The sequence below is a fragment of the Hakea prostrata genome, chromosome 5 (genome assembly GCF_041222555.1).
Source record: "Hakea prostrata isolate BN-2017 chromosome 5, UWA_Hpros_2, whole genome shotgun sequence".
NCBI lineage: Eukaryota > Viridiplantae > Streptophyta > Magnoliopsida > Proteales > Proteaceae > Hakea > Hakea prostrata.
The window spans coordinates 24,834,761-24,859,142 of NC_142604.1; positions in this window are offsets into that span (position 1 = coordinate 24,834,761).

Consider the following 24,382-nt stretch of genomic DNA (forward strand, 5'->3'; position numbering starts at 1 on the left):
ATCCAAATTAGGAAACAAAAAGTTACCATAAATAAATCAAACATGGATCTTGATGAATTTTGAAATAGAAAACAAAGACAAGAACAATAGGAGGATGGATCATTGCTTTCGGTAATGAAAACATGAAAACATGCATAGGTCTTCATGGAATAAGGCTTAGAAGCATAAATCTAAATAAGGAAATAAAACCTACCATATATGTAACTATCATGCATCATGAAGAACACATAGTAAGGTAGAAGAGAACAACTAGAATTCTATGGATTATGGATCATAGAAAGAAAACACAACCATTAACCACTAACATGATCAATGAAAGAAGATCCAAAGAGATCAGAATTCAGATTAGGAAATTAACGAGAGATTAAATCATGGTTTGATCATGAATCCTTCAAAAGCTTGCAATGATCATGGTTAAGATCATTGTTCTAGCCTTAACTCCTTAGGATGATCATGAGAACATGTTCGAGAGATGTTTGCAACAGAGGATGCAGCATCTCTTCTCTGTCTCAACTCAAAAAGGAAAGAAAAACAAAGATGTAGGAGAAGAAGAGAGAGTAGACATACCTTTTGATGCAAAAAGAAGAGTTCCGACGAAGATCCGCCAAGAAAACTCCAAGGATGCAAGAGAGGTGACTTGCGAGAGGTCTTTGGTTCGTTCCGGAGGGTTTGGAGGCAGCAAATACGAAGTGGACTCGAGGTTAGACTTAAATAGAGCAAGAATCAACCTAATTGCCAAAGACAGACACCCATTGGTCGAGTGGATTGGTCGACTGGCCCAGTCGACCAATCGGTCGACCAATGCGACAAACAAGGCCAAAACGGGGAATTGAAGGCCCGAGATCAAATCCAAACCTAAAGGGGTTTTGCACAGAAGTCAAGTGACTTACCTAGTAGGTAGAAATGCCTTCAAACCAAGATAGAGAGCACTCCAAGTCCATCAACTAATTAGATCTTCATCAGGATTCTGTTTCCATAAATAGAACCTCATCATCAACCTTCATGGATTCAAAGCCGGACACCAAGTCCTCTCTTGGGATGGCCCAAAGCTGACTTCTTACTTTACTTCGGGTCATCGGACCTACAAATAACAAGGTTTCCGGGTCAAGGTTAGGGCTGGGTTTCACATTCTCCCCCCCTTAAAGAAATTTCGTCCCCGAAATTGAAAGCGTACTCGTGCTTGCAAAGAGGTAAGGAAACTTCTCCTTCATGTCTTCTTCCTTCTCCCAAGAAGCTTCTTCAGGGGGTATGGTTCTTCCACCGAATCTTCACCAAAGGAATGGCGCGATTCCGCAGCTGCTTGTCCTTCCTATCCGAGATTTCGGCCGGTTCTTCATCATAGGTCAAATCAGCACTAAGTCCTTCAGTGCTTGCTTGCGCAAAATGTGTTCCGGATTCTCTATGTATTTTCGGAGCATCGAAATATGGAACACATTGTGCACACCAGCAAGAGACGGAGGTAATGCTAATCGATACGCAACGGGTCCAACCTTTTCCAAAATCTCGAAAGGTCCAATGTAACGAGGGCTAAGCTTTCCCTTAACATTGAATCTCATCACACCCTTCATTGGTGAGACCTTGAAAAAGACTTTCTCTCCAACTTGAAATTCCAAATCGGTCCTTCTCTTATCAGCATAAGATTTACTGTCTTGGTTTGAGGCGGACTTAATCCTTTCTCTTATCATATCTACCATAGCACTTGTAGCTTCAATCATCTCGGGACCTAAGACTTTTCTTTCACTGTCTCGATCCAGTACAAAGGTGTCCTACAAGTACTACCATACAAAGCCTTGAATGGAGCCATGCCTATTGTGGCTTGATAAGCGTTGTTATAGGCAAACTCAACCAAAGCTAGGTGTTCATCCCAATTTCCACCCATATCCACCACACAAGATCCGAGCATGTCTTCCAATGTCTGAATTGTCCGCTCGGATTGTCCATCGACCGTGGATGATGAGCTGTACTCAAGTTCAATTGGGTTCCCAAGGCCTTCTGCAAACTGTTCCAAAACCTTGAGGTGAACCTAGGATCACGATCCGAGACAATACTCAAAGGCACACCATGCGACGAACCACATTATCCACATAAAGCCTGGCTAGCTTATCCGAGTATGAGTGATCTTCATAGGAATGAAATGGGCTGATTTGGTCAACCTATCAACAATCACCCACACGGTGTCATTGCCTTTACTTGTCCGAGGCAAGCTAGTCACAAAGTCCATGGAGATATCTTCCCACTTCCAACTAGGAATAGGAAGGGGTTGAAGTAATCCAGGATGGAGGTTGTCGAACGGCTTTCACACGCTGGCAAGTCTCACACTTGGCAACAAAATCGTCAACATCCGCCTTTAGACCAATCCACCAAAAATGTTCCTTCAAGTCCTTGTACATCTTGGTGCTTCCCGGGTGTCCGATAAAAGAGTAGACCGACTGGTGTGCTTCCTTCAATATTTCTTTCTTAACTTCATCGTTTGCGAGGCACACACAGTCTTCCTCTAAACATCAAAGCACCATCCATGGATATACCAAAGTTGGGGTCCGACTCGAGATTCGAAGAAATCTTCTCAACTTTGGTCAAAAACTCTTGATCGGAACTCTGCAGAGCAACAATCTTATCTCTAAGACCAGATCTTGCCGTCATGGCGAAAAGAATAAAATCAGAATTCTCGAGAACGATTTCCAAATCAAAACTCTCAATAGAAGACCACAATGGTAAACTCAAAGCATTCAAATCCAAAGTCTTCTTCCGGTTCTTCCTACTAAGAGCATCGGCAACAACATTTGCTTTCCCGGGATGATCTTGAATATCACAATCATAATCGGAGACTAGTTCCAACCATCTCCTTTGTCTCATGTTCAACTCCTTTTGGGTAAAGAAATATTTCAAACTCTTATGATCCGTGAAAATGGCAATCTTCTCACCGTAAAGATAATGTCTCCAAATCTTCAAAGCAAAGACAACGGCGGCAAGTTCTAGATCGTGAGTGGGGTAATTCCGCTCATAATCCTTCAATTGCCGAGAAGCATAGGCTACGACCTTGCCATGTTGCATCAGTACACAACCCAAACCAATCTTTGACGCATCGGTATAAACTGCATACCACCGGAACTATCGGGTATAGTCAAAACCGGGGCACTTGTCAATCTATCCTTCAACTCTTGGAAATTCTTCTCACAGGCGTCAGACCAAACAAACTTCTCTTCTTTCCTGGTCAACTTAGTCATAGGAGCAGCCAACCGAGAAAAGTTCTCAATAAACCTTCGGTAGTAACCCGCCAATCCAAGAAAACTTCTTATTTCCGTTCTCGACTTCGGTCTCTCCCAATCAGCCACAGCTTGGACCTTTTCGGGATCGACACGAATACCTTCGGCTGAAACTACATGACCAAGGAAAACCACTCTCTTAAGCCGGAAATCACACTTGCTAAACTTAGCAAACAACTTCTTTTCCCGCAACCTTTGCAAAGTGAAACTTAGATGACTCGCATGCTCTTCTTCGCTCTTCGAATAGATCAAGATGTCATCAATGAAAACAATCACAAACTTATCAAGCACATCATGAAATACTCGGTTCATGAGGTCCATGAACACCGCAGGAGCATTGGTCAATCCGAAGGGCATGACTCTAAACTCATAGTGACCATACCGCGTTCGGAAAGGCTGTCTTGAAGATATCACTAGACTTCACTTTCAATTGGTGATATCCGGACCTTAAGTCAATCTTCGAGAACACAACTGCACCCTTCAACTGATCGAAGAGATCATCGATTCGGGCAGCGGATATCTATTCTTGATAGTCAACTTATTCAACTCACGGTAGTCGATGCACAAGCGCATACTACCGTCTTTCTTCTTGACGAACAAGACCGGAGCTTCCCAAGGTGACACACTAGGCTGCACGAAACCTCTATCAATGAGCTCATTCAACTGATTTTGCAACTCTTTCAACTCGGTAGGAGCCATCCTATACGGAGCTTTAGATACGGGAGCGGCACCGGGGACGAGATCAATAGAGAATTCGACATCTCTGTCCGGAGGCACTCTCGATAGATCATCGGGGAAGACATCAACAAAGTCGCAGACAACTCGACTTCGTCGACTCTTTTCTCCACTATACCCTTGCCTTCGGATGAAGCATCATCCACTAGGGCATAGACTTGCATCGGTCTGACAGCACCTTCTTACAAACCCTTCTCTTTTCACCTTGAAATTCAAAGACCGGACTTCCACAAATATGGAACTGAATCTTCTTTGAGGAACAAAGGAACACAGCTTTGTGGGCTGTCAACCAATCAATTCCAAAATAACATTGAAGTCCTTCATGTCAAGAATCACAAAATTGGCTTCCAAGTTCTTCTCACCAATCAACACGGGACATTTAGATAACCCCTTATCTAGTTTCACAACAGGACCAGTGGGTGTACTAATCAATAAACAACTAGACAACTTCTCGGGGATTAGGTTAGTCTTCTTGATGAATGCGAGATGACATGAACGAATGAGATGCACCCGTATCAAATAAGACAAATGCGAAATAGAAGCGACTAACAATGTACACCTAATCACATCATGGCTTGGATCCTGCTCGATCTTGGAAATACTGAAAACTCTACCGAGGGAGGAGCGGGAGCACTCTTCACCAGGAGGGGCGGCTGCTTTGGGCGGGCCGCCGGACGAGCACGGGCGAAATGACCAGCTTGCTTGCGGTAGAAGCAAACGGGATTGCTTTGGATCCAACGGGGGTGGCTGCAACAGAGGGCTTCCGAACAAAAGGCCTTGCACTCGCACTTGCACTTGCACTTGCATTTGCTTGGTGGTCGGTTTCCGCCATCTTTGTTTAAACCGGCCGGGCTGCTGAAAACCCGTGTTCGACCTACACTCTTAGCTCGAAAGGTAGGAGTGGGGTAGGGTGTAGGTCTCACATAACGACGGTCATTGCGATCCACCAAACCAGAATTCCTTGATCGCCAAGGCTTTTGCACACGAGCACTTTCCTTCTCTGTTTCTTCCAACTTCTTCGAGTTCTGCACCACTTGAGCATAGCTCACTATAGGCTGGATTGTGAGATAAGCTTTAATGGCGGGCGCGAGTCCTTTGAAGAACTTCTTTGCTTTGGCGAGGTCTTCCTTCGGGAGAATGCGGAGCAAAGAAATGAAGCTCCTCGAACTTCTGTTGGTACTCCAACACGGACAAAGTTCCTTGAGTCGGAATCATAAACTCAGCTTCCTTTGCATCCTTCACCGCCTCGGGAAAGTAATTCATACAAAAGCCTCTTTGAATAACTCCCAAGTTACAACTCCTGCATGCAAACCTTCCAAAACCGGACGAGTGGAGATCCACCATGCATCGGCTTCTTGTTGCAACTTCGCTCGGCAAACAAAATCTTCCGAGCTTCCGAGCATTGCAGATGTCGGAAAGCCTTCTCCAACTCACGAAGCCACTTGTTAGGAAACAAGGGGTCCTTGGTAACTCCGAGTAAAAGTGGGTACTTGCATCTTCGAGAAAACTCTCCATCGAGGCGAGTATGAGGAGTTCCGACTAAACCTCCCGCATTCGGATCACGGCATGAGGATTCACATTAGCACCAGCCCGGGTCTCATTATGCGAGTCATGAAACCCACCAACATCTGGTTGAACTGAGCTGCTTGCTGCTGCATCATATTGCCCATAATATTGGCAATATCTCCGAAACTTCCAACATTCGGGGCACCGGGGATCTCATGAGTACCCCGATCAGCATTTGGTATCTCGCCACCTCCATGAGGTACTTCACCACCTCCCTGAGGTATTTCACCACCTCCATGACCACTTGGATTCACCACGCCCACTTCTCGGAGTAACCATTCTGCAAAACCGAGAACATCAAAATACCGAATTTCGAAGATTCAACATAAACCACAAGTCCAAATGATTTGAAAACTTAAATCATGCTCAAATAGATCCATATAGTCATCAAACAATATTCCATAAGGCAAAAATCACATTTTCCAAAAATTCAACAGCAAATGAGGTCACCGTGACCATTGGTCGAGTGGTTGGTCGAGTGACCCGGTCGACCAATCGGTCGACCAATGAAGACAGAATCTGAAAATTCGCATTATAAGCCTCATTTCCACATTCCAACCTCATTCTAACTTCTTCCAAAGGTGAGAGAGCTCTAGGGAAAATATCCAAGAGTTCCCACAAGTGTTCTTGAGGTGATTTAGTGCTTCAACAACAACACCACAACACACCATCTTCACAAACAAGGTAAATCTCTCATTCTTTCTTCCATTTTCATCTTCTCATGCTTGCATTTCAATAAAACCATGCTTTACTTGTATCCAATGCTAGAAATCATGCTTAGGAATGCTTAGAAACATATTCCCTAGGTTTTAAACACAATGACATGCATAGACAACAAGTTTTAACACATTTGGTGCTCATCTACTAAAGTTTTATACCGAAATCGATATCTTTAGAAAAATTTCGTTTTCTCTCAAACCGCTTGAAATTTTCGCACGAGATCAAATGCTACATGCTCAAGATGACATTGTAGATAGGTCCATACAATTTGATTTAACCAATTTCAACTTTTCAAAAATCCAATTTTGACCTAAATTGCAAAATCCCCAAATTTCTTCTTGCTGAATTTTTCGCTTTAATCCAAGTTTTCGATCGATTTTCATCAAAACAACTTCATAGACATGAAATTCCAAGTATTGTGCACATGCTAGTATGTTCAAATCAAATTTCCCCCAAATTTGAAATTTTCCGAAAAAATTACGAAAATACCCTTTTGGCTCAAATCTTGAAATAGCACTAATTGGAAATGTCTCTTGTCTCTTCCACGGATACATCATGCGAGAGGGGAGGACGAGGAGGAGGTAGAGGTCGAGGTCGCATCGTAGGTGCTCTTAGGGGCGGAGGTCGGGTTCCTTTCGAGCCCGGAGAGAGGAGGTTAGGAGACCGGACCTATTTGACACACCTCAGGCCGAGTTTACGTACGAGGCCTACTTCAGCTATTGTAACATTGAGATGGGGCGTCTACTTCACTTACGCCAGCTCGAGAGCCTTCGGGATCCGGCAGAGGTTCGACACTTTAAAGTGGACTCACCTCTTCACCGAGGATTTGCCGGTATACCGGAGCTAGTGAGGTTGTTCTTCAGCAACCTTACTTACACGAGGAGGCTCGGGGCCGGGGACATCCACTCGGACTTGTCCTCGGGAGCAGGGGTCCTTCGGACTCGGATTCGCTTCTCTACCCGGACAACGGCCGAGATCTTGCAGGTCCCTTACTATCCACGGCGGTGTGTGTGGATACCTGCGAGAGCGGATCTGGACAGACCATCCGATGCCGTACGAGCTTCGCGAGATATGCTCTACGCTATGGGATAGCCGCCGATGCTTCACACCGTGGACTAGCGGACGGATGACGGGTTCTGCAAGTATTATCGGTCGCATAGTCGGCCGAAACATCATGCCGAAAGCCGGACATCACCATCGGGTCACGGTGATGGAGGCCTTGGTCATTTACCGCATCTACATGGGCTTCGAGATCGATCTTTCCTACATCATTCAGCGGGTCATGCTTGGACTTAGTTCTGCGGCCTAGCATGCGGAACCTTTGCTATGGGAGGCTTCGACTTTGATCTTCGGGCATTTCGGGGTGAGTTTCGAGGATACTCCGATGGACACTAGATCACGGGGATACCCCATTGGGACTCGGACCATCCGACGGATGAGACTACATCGGTTAGAGAGATCTCCTGGTCCGGAGGGTGAGGATGATGATGAATCGAGAGGATGAGGATCGGGGATCGGAGGATGGAGGAGAGGATATCGGTCCCGATAGTGATGATCAGGCCGGAGATGATCTGAGATATGCGCGAGGCTGAGCACGTGCATCACGAGTTCCCTTCATCACACTTCGAGGCGGCGGCCCTTCACATGCGGTTCCGGAGACTTCAGATCTTAGTGCACGAGATGAGATCGATGACTTCCATGCTAGAGAGGATGGAGGTCGGACGAGGAGCAGATGTACGAGAGGATGGAGTCTCGACAGGACGAGATAGAGCATCGGGTGACTCGGCTAGCGAGAGGAGTTCGAGCATATAGAGATCGAGTAGATCACCTAGATAGACCGTACCTTAGGATTTTCCATTTATGCATTTCGGATGTAATCATTGTAAAAACTTTTGAAATTAATGAAGTTCATTTTGTTTCTCTTTAATTATTGTATGTTATGCACTTTTCTTTTCCTTGCATTAGTGACATTTGTTCAAGTATAATTATGGTATGTTATTCAGAAATGTTCTGTTATGCCTCAAAGTTCAAGTTTCTAATTCAGTGTTCTATTATTCACTTCTAAGAGTAGAAGAGTCATTTCAGATCAATGACTCAGGAATGTTCAGTTGTTGTCTTTTGTGGTTAGGATCTCCTCGAACCTTTGGCTCGATACCAATCATCACGCCCTCCCGGCCGGTACCCTATCCGGCATACCCGAGAGTGTGATCCACAGCCCGAAGATCAGGTATCGAGTGATCAACCTCCCACATAAACAATAACATAATCATGAACAATCATAACAAGAGTGCGGAAGATAAATCATAGATTCAATAAAGAAAGAATGAATCATAAATGAATTAGAATAATAGATATAATCAGAGTGTCAAACAGATAAGTAAAGTGAAGCAAAAATCCCACTTTACATCCAGCGGAAAAGTAGCTCTAAAGAATAAACTAGATAAAAGCTAATCCAAGTAGCAAGTACATTGGGTAACTAAATTATTCTCCACTTTGTAGACGACATCCTTGTAGGTATAGATCTCATAAATGGCACAAGGACGCTTCCACTCAATGGTCGGACTAAGCATCGTACGGAGCATAACCACCCGTGGGATCTTCGAGTAATTGTGGTAACCGCAATCACCTTCCTGGAGATATGTCTCTTCGCCTTGCGCTTCCTCATAGGAACCGTCATAGTACTCGGTACTGCAGGATAGTCTAACAACATTGTACAATAAAGGAATGAGTTTCAAAGAAACTCGATAAAGCGATTAAAATCCATAATAACATAAATGGCGGGATTCCGAACAATCATAAATGCAATATGATATGAGACAAACAATGAATGAATGATTCTAACTCTATGTATGCTGGTCTCTATTGGCAGACATGCTTTAAGTCATAGCACCGTACTTCTTTAGGAAAGTCCACTCACATCCTCAACCATTTAAGATATCTTGGATTCTCTCACGGATCATTTCACCGGTCTTGAGCAGCCGATTGGTAATGGGTCCTTCATCCCTCGGGACAAACCTTGGCGGGGGTTAAGTCAACACACTCTCTCACAACCATTTTGTATAAGTCTTCGGCGCATGTCGGGGTAAAACCTAGCCAAATGCAAGTCTTCTACTTGGTTACATCAAGTCGGATCCGAGATACTTCCATTCCTCGTCCCCGACGATCCTTTCCGGTATCCTTCACACTAGAGTCCTTATAGTCCCTGACTACAGACTCACCAACCCTATTGATCATCCACATATGGTAAACGGGAAGCTCTCACGTCCTCTCACGGGTTGGTTACCGGTCTTAAGCGCCCGTGAGCCCAAGTCTAACCATATGCAACCCTACCAACAAATGGCCCCCACAATGTGATTCCTGTCCTCTCACGGGTTGGTTACCGGGCTTGAGCGCCCATGAATCCCCATTGCTACCACGGGTCGTTCGGTCTCAATACCCCTCCGATTAGGGTCTGACATAACAGGACATCCTAGCCAAACACTACTAGACAATCCTATATATGTCATCCAACAGTTTAGGAAGGTGTCCAGAGGGCATCTCCGGAAACATCCCATAATATTCCCATAGTAGTCCAAGGACAGAAGTGTCAAAAGGACACCTCTCCTTTCCAAACCATACGTAAGCATACACATGCATCAATTCATATCATCACATATATGGTAACTCCATATATGTAAAGAAATCAATAATTGCAATCACCTTGTATAACATTGGTAAGTAAATCATACATGAATCAATTCAATATGAATAAGTAATGCTACTGTAATCAAAGTTATGCAACAGTAGTATATCATTGTAAGAATCTAATTTAGGAAACATATTAATGATATTCAAATATAGAAACTAGATTCATGCTATCTATGTAATTAAGGAAATAACCATCCTTACCTTTTATAACTCGCAAAGAATCCTAAGAAATCAAGTAAGATCTTGGCAAACTTGAGAAGAAGGTCCTAAACAAGTATATACAACACATTAGGAAAGATCCCTAACAGAAAAGATATCAAAACATCCGAAGCATGACCAATTCGGAGTTGCTGTACTCATTGGTCGAGTGGATTGGTCGAGTGGTCCAACGACCAATCAGTCGACCAATGCGGACGATAGAGCTTATAAAATCAGAGTTTTGAGATATGAAATCCGAATTTGGTGGTTCAAAAGGGTACTAATCAAGGGGTAGACTACATCAGTAGTATTCTAGCATATAGGGGACCTCAAAACACTAATCAAATCAAGGTATCAAGATCCAAATTAGGAAACAAAAAGTTACCATAAATAAATCAAACATGGATCTTGATGAATTTTGAAATAGAAAACAAAGACAAGAACAATAGGAGGATGGATCATTGCTTTCGGTAATGAAAACATGAAAACATGCATAGGTCTTCATGGAATATGGCTTAGAAGCATAAATCTAAATAAGGAAATAAAACCTACCATATATGTAACTATCATGCATCATGAAGAACACATAGTAAGGTAGAAGAGAACAACTAGAATTCTATGGATTATGGATCATAGAAAGAAAACACAACCATTAACCACTAACATGATCAATGAAAGAAGATCCAAAGAGATCAGAATTCAGATTAGGAAATTAACAGAGATTAAATCATGGTTTGATCATGAATCCTTCAAAAGCTTGCAATGATCATGGTTAAGATCATTGTTCTAGCCTTAACTCCTTAGGATGATCATGAGAACATGTTCAGAGATGTTTGCAACAGAGGATGCAGCATCTCTTCTACTGTCTCAACTCAAAAAGGAAAGAAAAACAAAGATGTAGGAGAAGAAGAGAGAGTAGACATACCTTTTGATGCAAAAAGAAGAGTTCCGACGAAGATCCGCCAAGAAAACTCCAAGGATGCAAGAGAGGTGACTTGCAGAGGTCTTTGGTTCGTTCCAGAGGGTTTGGAGGCAGCAAATACGAAGTGGACTCGAGGTTAGACTTAAATAGAGCAAGAATCAACCTAATTGCCAAAGACAAGCACCCATTGGTCGAGTGGATTGGTCGACTGGCCCATCGACCAATGCGAGACAAGCAAGGCCAAAACAGGGGAATTGAAGGCCCGGATCAAATCCAAACCTAAAGGGGTTTTGCACACAAGTCAAGTGACTTACCTAGTAGGTAGAAATGCCTTCAAACCAAGATAGAGAGCACTCCAAGTCCATCAACTAATTAGATCTTCATCAGGATTCTGTTTCCATAAATAGAACCTCATCATCAACCTTCATGGATTCAAAGCCAGACACCAAGTCCTCTACTGGGATGGCCCAAAGCTGACTTCTTACTTTACTTCGGGTCATCGGACCTACAAATAACAAGGTTTCCGGGTCAAGGTTAGGGCTGGGTTTCACAGAATACGAAGCGTTAATTGCAGGTCTTCGCATAGCAAAATCCCTCGACATCCAAAACATAGAAGTCAAAAGCGACTCACAACTGGTGGTGAATCAGGTAAACGGGCTATATGAAGCAAAAGAAAAAAGGATGACTAGATATCTGAACATGGTTGATCAATACCGACCATATTTCAAAGACATCCAAATCAAACAAGTCCCTAGAGCAGAAAATGAGCCAGCCGATGCTCTATCCAAATTATCTACGGACGACATGGATGCAGAACCAGTCGTATACATGGAAGAGCTCCAATTTCCGAGCATAAACTTAACCGACTAGATGCACGTGCAAGCTGAGCAGGGTTGGATGACTCCCATAGTCCATTATCTGGAAAATGACTTACTACCAGAAGATCCGAAAGAAGTTAGAACTATAAAACAAAGAGCATCCAGATACACTGTTAGAAATGACAAGTTATATAAAAAGTCTTTGACTGTGATCATTATTACGATGTGTAGAGGCTCCAGAAGCAACTCTCATCTTAAAGGAAATTCATGAAGGAACCTGTGGAAGTCATATAGGAGCTAGGGCACTAGCAGACAAAATAATAAGGTAGGGGTACTATTGGCCCACACTACAAGTAGATGCGAAAACATACGTTTGAAAGTGTGACAAATGCTAGGTGTCACATCCACCCAGCCGGTATCCTATCTGGCATACCCGGGATGTGATCCACAGCCCAAAGATCCAGATCGAGCGGCCATGCCTCCCACATACGCGATAACATAATCATGAACAATATAATTAATGTATAAAGTAAACAATAAATAAATCAATTGAATAAGAAAAGATAATAAATCAGAGTGCAGAAATATTAAGTATCAACTTCTAAATGACAAAATCACAAAGAGAAAGAGTGATCAGAAGTCACTCCTTCACAATAGCGGAAAAGTGGTTAATACATCCCAAATACAAACAGTGTAACGAGTAAATCCATAAGAACTAGAGAGAGAATATCCAAATGATTACAGTCATCCAGGGAAATGGGGCCTACACATAGGTTTCCTCTATCCTAATGATTTCTTCTTCATAAGTGGGGATGAAGTAAACCCAACGTGGCCGCTCCCTCACTAAGGTGGGGCTAACCCTGGTACGAACCATAATCTTCCTCGGTATAGCAATCCTGATTCTCCGCGTAGCCATCACCCGAAGGGTAGTATGCGGGATAATAGCTCGGGTCATAGGACGTGCCATCAAGGTCTTTTGTACTTGCAATATAATCTAGCAAATTGCACAAAAAGGAATGAGTTCAAAAGAATTGAGCAAGGCAAGTCGTTTCATAATACACAGTTCATTCAATACAAGTCACAATATGATGCAATATGATATGAGACAATGATGAAATATGATTCTAATCTTAAGTATGCTAGTCTCTAAGGTAGACATGCTTTAAGCCATTGCACCATACTTCTTTGGGTCGTCAGTCACTCCCCCTCAATCATAAGATATCTTGGGTCTGCCGTGGTAATTGGGTAAGGTCCTCATCAAGCCATGGTTGGGGATTTAGTCACCACTCTCTCACATCACCATTGGTATAAGTATTGGCGCATGTCGCGGCGAAGCCTAGCCCAATGCATGTCATCTACTCAGTCATATCATGTCATATCTGGATAATTTCCTTATGGCACTGACCAACTCGGTTCCGTATCCTTCACACTAGAGTCAGCGTATCCTATGGCACCGACCAACTCGGACTACGGACTCATCAAACCTATTGGTCATCCACAAATGGTAAACGGGAAGCTCTCATGTCCTCTCACAGGTTGGTTACCGATCTTGAGCCCCCGTGAGCCCAGGTCTATCCATTTGCAACCCTACCAATAAATGGCCCCTTTCGGGTATCCGCAGTATAGTTCAAGTCCTCTCACGGAGTGGATACCGGTCTTGAGTGCCCTTCAACCATACTCTACCACGGGTCAATACCCTTTCGATTCGGGTCTGATACGACAAGGAAAAATATCCTAACCATACACCTAGACAATCCTATACATGTCATCCAACAACCCGGGAAAGCGTCAATGCACACCTTTGGAGAATATCCCATACTACTCTCTTCGATGTCCAAGGATAGAAGTGTCGAAAGGACACTTCCCAATCCCAAGTCATACGTAGTCAATCACAAGCTCAATCTCATCATATCATACTAAATCAACGATTCATCATATAAGCAAGACATATCATAACATGATTGATCATATATAAAAATCATAAAGTACAATTTAACATGACTTTCTAAATGATATTTAACATTCTATTATAGATAAGAAAACATATAACAGCCATGTATAGTAAAGGAATACTCATATGAACATAACCATTAAGTTCCCATAATGTAAACATGTTGGTATAATTAACATACTTGAGTTAATGACTGTCCTTACCTTAATCAAGTTGTAAATAGATTTAATGATCACTAAGTATGGTCCCAAAATCAGTGTTGATACCCTAGATAACATACAGGTAATGTCAGAGAAGAAAGCAATCGAATCAGGGTTCAAACAGATCAATTCGGCTGAGTACAGGGGTGTGAAACCCAGCCACGACCCTAATCCGGAAACTCGTTTATTGTAGGTCCAAGTGACCCGAAGTAAGGCAAGAAGTCATCTTTGGGCCATTTCTGTTGAAGACTTGATGGTTGGATTGGAATCCATGAGTGTTGATGCTAGTGTTCCAATGGTGGAAACTGCACCCGGATGAAGATTGGATTAGTTGATGGTCTTGGAGTGGTCTTTGTATTAATTCAAAGGCATTTCTAACTCCTAGGTATGTCACTCTAGAGGTGTGCAAAACCCCTTGATGTTTGGACTTGATCTGAGCCTTCAATTCCCTGTTTTGAAGTTGCTGTCTTGATCGGTCGACTCATTGGTCGATTGGATCAATCGACCAATCAATCGACCAATTGATTCTGTTTTTGAAATTTGAATCCTGTCACTTCTATTTAAGTCTAATCTCGGGAATACTCCGCCTCATCTGCCTCCTAAGCCTCTCGGAGCGAGTTAGAACCCTAATCTAACCCATTCCCTTGCATTCTTTGGTGATCTCTTTCAAAGACTTGAAGAATTCTTCATCTTTCTACGGCAAAGGTATGATCTCAACCACTCTCTCTTCTATCTCTGATTTTCTTTTTTTTATTCTGTTTTCATTGAGATCAGAAAGGTGATGAAGCATTCTTGTAATCATCAATTCTCTGATCTCACCATATTCTTTAAGACTCATGATCATCATCATGTTCTTAAACCCTACTTATTGAATTCTTGAAAACCTAACCCTAATTCTTTGAAACCCCAACCTATGTGATTGTCTGGAAAACTTTTGGTAACCTCCCTTGTGAAGGAAAATCTTCTTGAGTAATATTGTGTTAACCAAAAATTTAATCATCTATACTTTCCTGTTTTGATTTGTCTTTGTTCATTCAGATCTCACAATTATTTTTCCGAGGGAACCAAAAGGGTAAAACCCTAATTCTTGGGTAAGATCAAGAACCTCTAGTTTAATCATGGTAACCCAATTATTATGTTTCCTTTACTAGATCTGAATTCTTTCATATCCTAGTTCATTATCTTTAATCTTTCTATTTTTTTTTCCCTCCTAACCTATGATAACCCTAATCAAGTTGACCTCATGATTTCTAGGTTGTAACTTGAGAATTGTTTTGAGTTATGGTTTAATATCCTCTATACCCTAGAATACTACCATGATAATTCCCCTCTTAATTGTACCCTTTTGAACCATTGAATTCGGTTTTGGATTCTCAAAATTCGGATTCTCTCAGGCCACTGTCTGCATTGGTCGACTCATTGGTCGACTGGTCCAGCAGACCAATCAATCGACCAATGAGTACAAGAACCTCAATCTTGGTCTGTTTTCGATTGATTTATGATCTTTTCCTTTATGCATCTTTCCTAACATGTTGTGTGCACTTGTTTAGGACTGTCTTCTCAGGTTTTGTCAAGATCATACTTGATTCTTTAAGATTCCATTCAAGTTAGAAGGTAAGGACAGTTAATTCCTTAACTACATAGATTGCTTGTTCTCTGGTTTCTACTTTATGAAACTATGAGATTACCTACTGTTATTGTATTTTAATTCTGATCTCCTACTGTGGGAACAGTAGCACTTAATTATATCATCTTTTCATTGTTTATGTTATATGAATTACTTATTACTGCTTAATCTGATGTTGCTTTTACATTCTCTTTTATATGATGAACTACTGGTTGTGTATGTCATGACTGATCTGAGAATGTGTTTGCTTAAGTTTGGTTTGGGATTGGGAACTGTCATTTTGACACTTCTGTCCTTGGACATTATCGGAAATAGTATGGGATGTTTCCGGGGTTGCCCATCGACACTTTCCCGAATCAATGGTTGTCATACCTAGGGATGTCTAGCAGTGTTTGGCTAGGATATACCCCTGTTATATCATACCCGATTCAGAAGGGTATTGAGACCGAACGACCCGTGGTAGCAATGGGGATTCACGGGCACTCAAGACCGGTGAGTTATATCCATGAGAGGACGGGAATCACATTGTGGGGGCCATTTATTGGAGGGTTGCATATGGCTAGACTTGGGCTCATGCGCGCTCCAGACCGGTGAGTTATATCCGTGAGAGGACATGAGAGCTTCCCGTTTACCATATGTGGATAACCAATAGGGTTGATGAGTCCGGTGAGTAATATCCGTGACTCTAGTGTGAAGGATACCGGAAAGGATCCCGAGAGGGGAGGAATGGAAGTATCTTGAACTGACTTGATGTAACTAAATAGATGACTTGCATTGGGCTAGGCTTTTCCCTGACATGCGCCGGTACTTATGCCAAATGGTTGTGAGAGAGTGTGTTGACTTAACACCTACCATGGTTTGTCCGAGAGGGATGCCCGGACCCACTACCAACAGGAGCCGTATGCGTGACCTACCCAAAGAAGTACGGTGCTATGACTTAAAGCATGTCTGCCATAGAGACCAGCATACATAGAGTTAGATGCATACATACATTACTTGTTTCATACTGCATTGCATCATGTTATGATTTGCCACATGTTATCTATGATGTTACGGATTAACTACCTTACTGAGTTTCTTCGAAACTCATTCCTGTTGTATATTTCTTTTTGTTAGATTATCCTGCAGATACAGAATACTATGACGAGCAGTACAGCGAAGCACAAGCTGATGAAGCGTATTACACGCAAAGTGCTGGCAACGATCAAGATTACTTTGATGATACCCCGGCGGATCAAGCTGCGTACTACTTTTGAGAACGGCATAGAGTTAGAACGGATTCATTGGATTGATGAAGTCCATACTTATGAAGACGTTATCTATAAACTTGAAGACGCTTGATCTTAGTTTATTTATTAGTACATTTGTTTCAGTTGTAATCCCTTTTGATTTTTATACTACGTTCCGCTATTTTGGTAAAGTGAGTTTCCGCCTCACTTCACTCCTTTTTGACATCATTGGATATCTGGTATCTTTTCGCACTCTGATTATTCTGATTGTTCATTTCTTGTTTTGAACCTTGTTTATAATATTAAACCTTGATTTATTTCTGTTCATGATTATGTTATTGCACATGTGGGAGGATGATTTCCTCGATACTTGATCTTCGGGGCTGTGGATCACACTCTCGGGTATGCCAGTTAGGGTACCGGCTGGGAGGATGTGACAAGGGATCTTAACAGCTCTTGGTGGACTGGCTTGGTCGACTGTCAGTCGACCAAGACTTGTTAACTACAGGGCAGCAATGGAAACTTGATCCAAAACTGCCCTTCCGGTGCTCCGATTGTCACTAAATTTGGAGGGCATGTTTATAACAGTAAGAGGATACTACACACTAATTTTCATGATGATCCAACGGTTCAATCAAAAATGCCCAAATCGAAAATCTTAGGTTCTATATGATACTTAACAAGAATTAAATTGGAATTGATAGAAATTGTAAAGGATGATGGGAATCAATCAAATGAGTGTTAAGAATCAAGTTAGAATCTTAATTTCATTATAGTCTAAGCTTAACATGCATCTACATATCAGATTTGAATCAAAATAGGTTAAATTGAATAGAATCAATGTGATGGAGTGCAATTAATCTCATTTTAATCATAACATAGCATGAGTGGGGAAGGATCAAGGAATTGAAAGGGGGAAACTCATGGTTAAGTGTTTGCAAGGTTGCAGCACTTCAGCCATGGTTTCAAGATCATCAATTGATAGAAAAAATGAATAGATTAGAAGAAGAATAGAAGAAATCATACCTTGAGTTGATGATTAATGTATACACTAATGATTGGAGTCAAAGATCTTCCCAAACATCAAGGAATAGCCCAAGAAAGTGTCCAACCTCAAGCTCTGGAGTGCCAATGATTAGTTTAGGTCCTCATTCATGAGTTCCAAAAAGGTAGGGGCAAAATGGGAAGTGATTTAGTGAATTTTTGAATTCCATTACTCTTGGTCAACTGGCTGGTCGATTGTTAGTCGACCAAGCAATCAACAAAGCCATGATAGCAACTTCAGGAGTGGATTCGGGAGGCTATACAGGGTCAAATCGAGCGTGGTTTTCTCCTACAAGTCAATCAACAAGTCTAGTTTCAGAAAATACCTTCGGATTGATCACGGGGTTCCAAGAAGTGCTTCAACTAATTCAATCTTCATCGATGCGCAGATTTTCACTCAACACTGACAATGTGCTCAAGTAAGGGGCATCATTGTCAATGTCCATAGGCTCTGTATCAAGCATCGAATCATCCACTAAGAGGGCCCACAGGTCTCTTCTACCACCACTTCAAGTCTTCGGACTTGCAACAGTATAAAATCCGGGCCGGGTTAGGGTTAGGATAAGGCCGGATTTTACACCAGGCACATGCCAACATACCTCATGCCCCTGCAATGCCCTTAACATCAACACTCTCTCCAATTCCTTTCGCTAGATGGGGAATAGACCTGGTAGGAAAATTACCAAAGGCGTTAGGAAGCAGAGAGTACCTGGTGGTGGCGATAGATTACTTCACTAAATGGGTTGAAGCCGAAGCTCTGGCATCCATTAATACCGACCAAATGAAAAAGTTCATCACACATAATATCATATATCGATATGGTATCCCAAAGATCATTGTCACCGACCACGGAAAACAGTTCAAAAATTCTGAGTTCGAACGATTTTGTAAAGAGCAAGGTATAGAACATCGTTGGTCTTCTGTAGCATATCCACAGAGTAATGGTCAAGTAGAAGTTACCAATAGATCAATACCCAAAGGATTGAAGAAGAGATTGGATCAATCCAAAGGAAGATGGGTAGAAGAGCTACCTAAAGTTCTCTGGTCTTACCGAACTATTGCTAGAATGACCACTGGCGAATCACCATTCCGACTAGTGTGTGGAAGCGAAGCTCGGATTCCCATGGAAGTTAAAGTCGGATCTATCAGAGAGGAAGAGTTTAATGAAGAAGCAAACATCGAAGGAATGAGGACAAGCATAGATTTCATTGAAGAAATCAGGGATAAGGCACAATATCGTCTGGAAGAATATTAGAGACGCATTGCGACATATTACAATGCGAAGGTTAAACCACGACAATATCTCCCTGGAGATTTAGTCCTCCGAAAATCGTCTGCTTCTAATCCCACAAATCAAGGAAAGCTAGCTCCAAATTGGGAAGGCCCATACATTGTAGTACAACAGGTTGCCCCTGGAGCATACAAGCTGTGAGATCCAGAAACCGAGCAATTAATACCTCGGACCTGGAACTCGAACAATTTGAGGAAATACTATCAATAGAATAGTATAAAATCCTCACAAAATTTTCTAAAATCCCAGTCCCTTTATACATTCATGTCATAATCTTTAATTTAGACACTTTGAAATTTTTACAAAGTTGAATAAAGTTTTTGAAATTTTGTTAATCCGTTGCATATCATCACAGCTCAAATCAAAATACCGAGCTAAGATGATCGGGGAGTAGAGACATGAATGAAATCTCAAAAAGACCTAAGATCCTTAGGCGCGAAAAGACCTAAGCTCCTTAGGCACAAAAAGACCTAAGCTCCTTAGGCACAAAAAGACCTAAGCTCCTTAAGCACAAAAGACCTAAGCTCCTTAGGCACAAAAAGACCTCAGATCCTTAGGCACAAAAAGACCTAAGCTACTTAGGCACAAGAAAGCCCTAAGTTCCTTAGGCACAAAAAGACCTAAGCTACTTAGGCACAAAAAAGCCCTAAGATCCTTAGGAAAAGTCCTAAGCTCCGTAGGCCAAAAAAAAAAAAAAACCTACAAATTTACTAGGCATCAAAAGCTGACTTACTAAGGTCGGGAAGGAAAGATCTAAGGCATTAAAAGCCCTAAGCTCCTTAGGCACAAAAAGACCAAGAAATTCACTAGGCAACAAAAACCGACCTACTCAGGTCGGGAAAGAAAGACCTAAAGTTCCTTAGGCATTAAAAGCCCTAAACCTATTAGGCACCAAAAAGATCTGATCAGGTATACAAACAACCAAGCTTTTATGTTCGAAAAGGCAGAAGTAACGATCGACCAAAACATCTTTGGATATTAAAATAAACTATTCCATTCCAAAAAAAGTAGAGATTACAAAAAGAGAATGGCATAAAGCAAATCAAAGCCAAAAAGGTCATACAAAAAAAAGACCCTAACAGAACACGGTCTCAAAAAAGCTCCAAAATTCTAATAAATAGGGTTTACAATAAAGTAGGCTAAGATTTGCTCTCCGGTTTCTTCATAACTAACCCACTCTTCGAAGTAGAGGTTCCCAAGCTACCAACCTCAGGCAAAGGATCCCAGTTGGAATCTAGAAATTCAGCTACTTCAATCGGTTGAGGCTTGGGAAACCTTGGCTGAGCAGCACACCAGGAAGGACGGGGAATCTTAAGGTCGTCATAGATTCCAGGATCGATCAAATCTTGAAATCTTTCCAAGTTCAAGTCCTTGAAAGTTGCAATGATACCCTGATAAGCATGATGCCGAGCATAGATGTATCCTGGCGCAGCTACCTTGGCCATGAACTTCCTACAGCTGGATGTCTTGACCCACCTCTTTATCACCTCAAAGCGAAGCTCGTTGGGGATATCTTCAAAGACAAAAGGAGCTTTCTCCTCAGCTGCCTTCATCAACTTTGCCACCTGGTGATCCGAGCTCTCTAACTTGGCTCGGAGGCTAGAGATCTCAGCATCCTTACCGACCAAGGAACCTTGGGATTCTTCCAAACTAGTTTGAAGAGAGGCTTTTTCAAGCTTTATAGCCTCATTTCTCCCCTTTAAAGCAGCAACCTCGCTGAGAAGCTCGGCTTCCCGAGCAATCAAAGAATCCTTGCTCAACTTCAAGTACGACGCTTCAGTTTCCAACTCCTTAACACGTTGCTCAGATTTCTGTAGGGCAAAGTAATCCTCCCGAGCAGAGTGAATGCTTTGACCTACAGATTGAACCAAAGCACAAGCCATCCTATAACCAAAAGAAAGGATGGTCAAATACAAAAACAAAAGGAATGAAGCGTCAAAAGATAGGTGGTCGTCACATACCTAATAGTAATAGCATGGGCCTTGAGACGACCGAACCCCTGGAGATAAGCCATATCAGCAAGAAGAAGCACTCCAGACATCCACTTGTTGGCAATTCGGGAGATGACAGAAGAAGTGCCATCAAATATGGAGGAGCCAGTATCCAACGACCACTCTGGTCGGAGAATGTTGGACGGCCTTGAAGCTCCCGCCTCCGATCTAGGGACATCCTTAAAAGAAATATCATCACCCAAAGATGGGAGAGGATCGGAACTCGAAGCCTTCTCAGAACTAGCGCCCGAGCTGGCCACTTTCTTTAAAGGACGGGGAGGCAGATCGGCAAGATTCTCCTTCCAAACTGTAGCTGCTTTCCCCTTAGGAGAAGAAACACAACCGGCTAGAACCTTATCCAGCTTAGTTGGATGTTTTTTCTCCACTTGCTGCGTAGTAGAGGCAATGTCCTCGAAATCTTCTTCTCCGAGCATCACTGCATCACTTTTCCGAGTAAGATAACTCAGAGTTATAAGATGATTAGGAACCAAACAAAAAATAGAAGAGACACATCTTACCCGTCAAGAACCCCCAATGATGAAGGATATTCGGATATTCCGGACAATATCCATTCACAGCAAGCAAGTTCCGATCTTCAATGGGGATATTCGAATACGATCCCTTGCTTCCTGTTCGGAACGAGAAAGAGGAGGGATGGCATTTGAATACTCCCTGGGTTGTTTGGGCCAGGAGGTCGGAAAGCTGGGAGGAGAAGAAGAAGAAGAACGGACAAAGAAATACTGGGATCTCCAACCCTTGGTATTGGTAGGAAGGGTGCATGTTCCTATAAAATTACCCTCCCATCCAGATTGCAAAGAAGTTCGCTTTGAAAGGTAAAATCAACGACTTTGCTCTTGCTTCTTATCCATAAATAATTGAAGGAATAAATTTAAGGTCAGAATTACACCGACCTCAGCTTGTTGACAGAAGCCCCAAAAACAAACTATGTTATGCCAACTATTTGGCGCCAATGTCCTCGGACACATCCCAAAATGATTAAGAACATCTGCAAAGACTGGGTGCACGGGAAGCCTAAAACCACTAATAAAAGCATCCTCGTAAACAATGAACTCACCCAGGGGAGGTCGGTGAGCACGTTCGTGAGAAGCTGGCCTGATCACAAAGTCATCAAGTATTACATACCGAGCTCTGATGATCACTCTCGGTCAGCTCGGAAGGAAAAAAGCTGGGACTTGAACTACTAGGATCAAAGTCTATGTGTTCGGAAGTCCTAGGATGATTTCTCTCAAATGCAAGCTCGGATGGAGACAAACTGTTTAACCATCTTCTCCTATTGGCACTAAACCGGGCACGAATACTTAAGGTCCTAAACTCCTCGTTACTAAGCATGTTCGGACGAGTGCCAGGAGATAAGGTCGGGTCTACAGAAGTATCACTCTCCGTGTCACTATAGTCGGAGGAGGTAGCTCCACTGTTTCTAGAACGAACAGTTTCACTTTCGGATGATGGCTAACTAGAGGAAACTCTAGGAGGTCTAGAGGCTTTCTTTTGACACCCATTACTAACCCAAAGCTACGGTTACAATAAACAGAAGAAGAAGGGAAGACAAGTAGAGTACAAGAAAAAGGAAAGGGAAAGTACACTCAGAATACAACCTGAATGCAAAAATAAAAACCATCAAAAGAATTAGAAGGAAGAGACAAACTTACTTGCTAAAGGAATCAAAGAAAGAGCTCCAGAAAAGGACCAAAGAAAGCTTCCAAATGCACTGCAACACTCTTCGTCTTCGCAGAGATGAGGAAACTTAAAGCAGAAATGAAAATGAAAGAGAAAATAGATGGGTTTTATACTGTTTACAAACAGAAGATCCCAATCTAACGGATCCAAAAAGAAGGCTACAAAACTTCCACAAAAAATCCCAATCTAAAGTCCTCAAGAGTACCTCCATCCAACGGCCAGAGAAACTCAATCTCTACAAAGATTCAGATCTAAGGGATCAAATAGAGCATGAAGGACAGTTGAAATTCCTGCCTTTTAAAAATTCAAAAAAGATCATGAAGGGTCATAATTGCCTGAACACGTGTCCAAAAAGGTGACGTGCAAAAAGTCGTGTACTGTCATTTCTCATTTTACGGCGCTGTAGTTTGTCAGGTGACGTCAGCCATAAATATCTCACAAATCAATTCCCAGAGATCTCAAGTTAAGCTGGTCGGAAATGAAGACATGTTCGATCATCGAATCTCTAAAGTCTGAACAAGGTGAAGTTCAGACTTCAGAGACTGGGGGGCTTATGATAAAGGAAAATATAAATTGGCCTAAACCAATTCGGTTGAACCCGAATCAGTTTGGCTAGACCAACCAGTCGGACCAACCCGAATCGGTCAAAGTGAAGTCGGCGGAATAGTAAGCCATATTCCAAGAAGAACAGTATTCCAATAGAATCCAACTATTCGTATTCGAGTAGGATTTAATTACTGAGATTCCTATTGCCGACTAACTAATGTTTGAGTTCCAGTTAAACTCTTACATAGAAAAGCTATAAAAATGTATGACAACACAAGAGAAAGGTACGCTGAATAGAACGATCACTATTGGTATTATTATTGTTCATTACTTTCTTGTCTTCCTTAGTCGGATTCCTAACTAGATCGTCGGAGGTGAAAACTAGACCTCCACGGTCGAGCTCATTCTTGTAGGTTCATCCGGCTGAAGGGACGAACAAGATTGTGCAGCAGCACAGATTTAAGGCACATGCAGAAAATCAAATTTTAAGTGGAAGCAATGCCGATTTTTTAGCTTCTAACTCGAACCACGATCGGTTTGTTTGGAGCCATGTGAACCAAGCTGCTCGGAAATCCTCTTTTCATACCTTCTTCTTTGGAATCCTCCGCCGCCGACTGCTCCCAAGCAAAATCCGATGGTTGGAGGGATAACCACAACAATGGCTACAGAAACTGCCTCTCACCAACTTGTACCGAATGAAAGCACTCCAGTAAACAACAAATACAACTCTCAACTCTCACAGAAAACTCTCTCAACCCTCTTAAACACCAGTTGCATCACTTCTTTGCAACATCTAAGACAAACCCACACCCAAATAGTAAGGAATGGCCTCTCCCAAGATAGTCACGTTGCAGGCTCTTTTCTATTCCCTAGTTACATGTTCAACATTTGTTCCA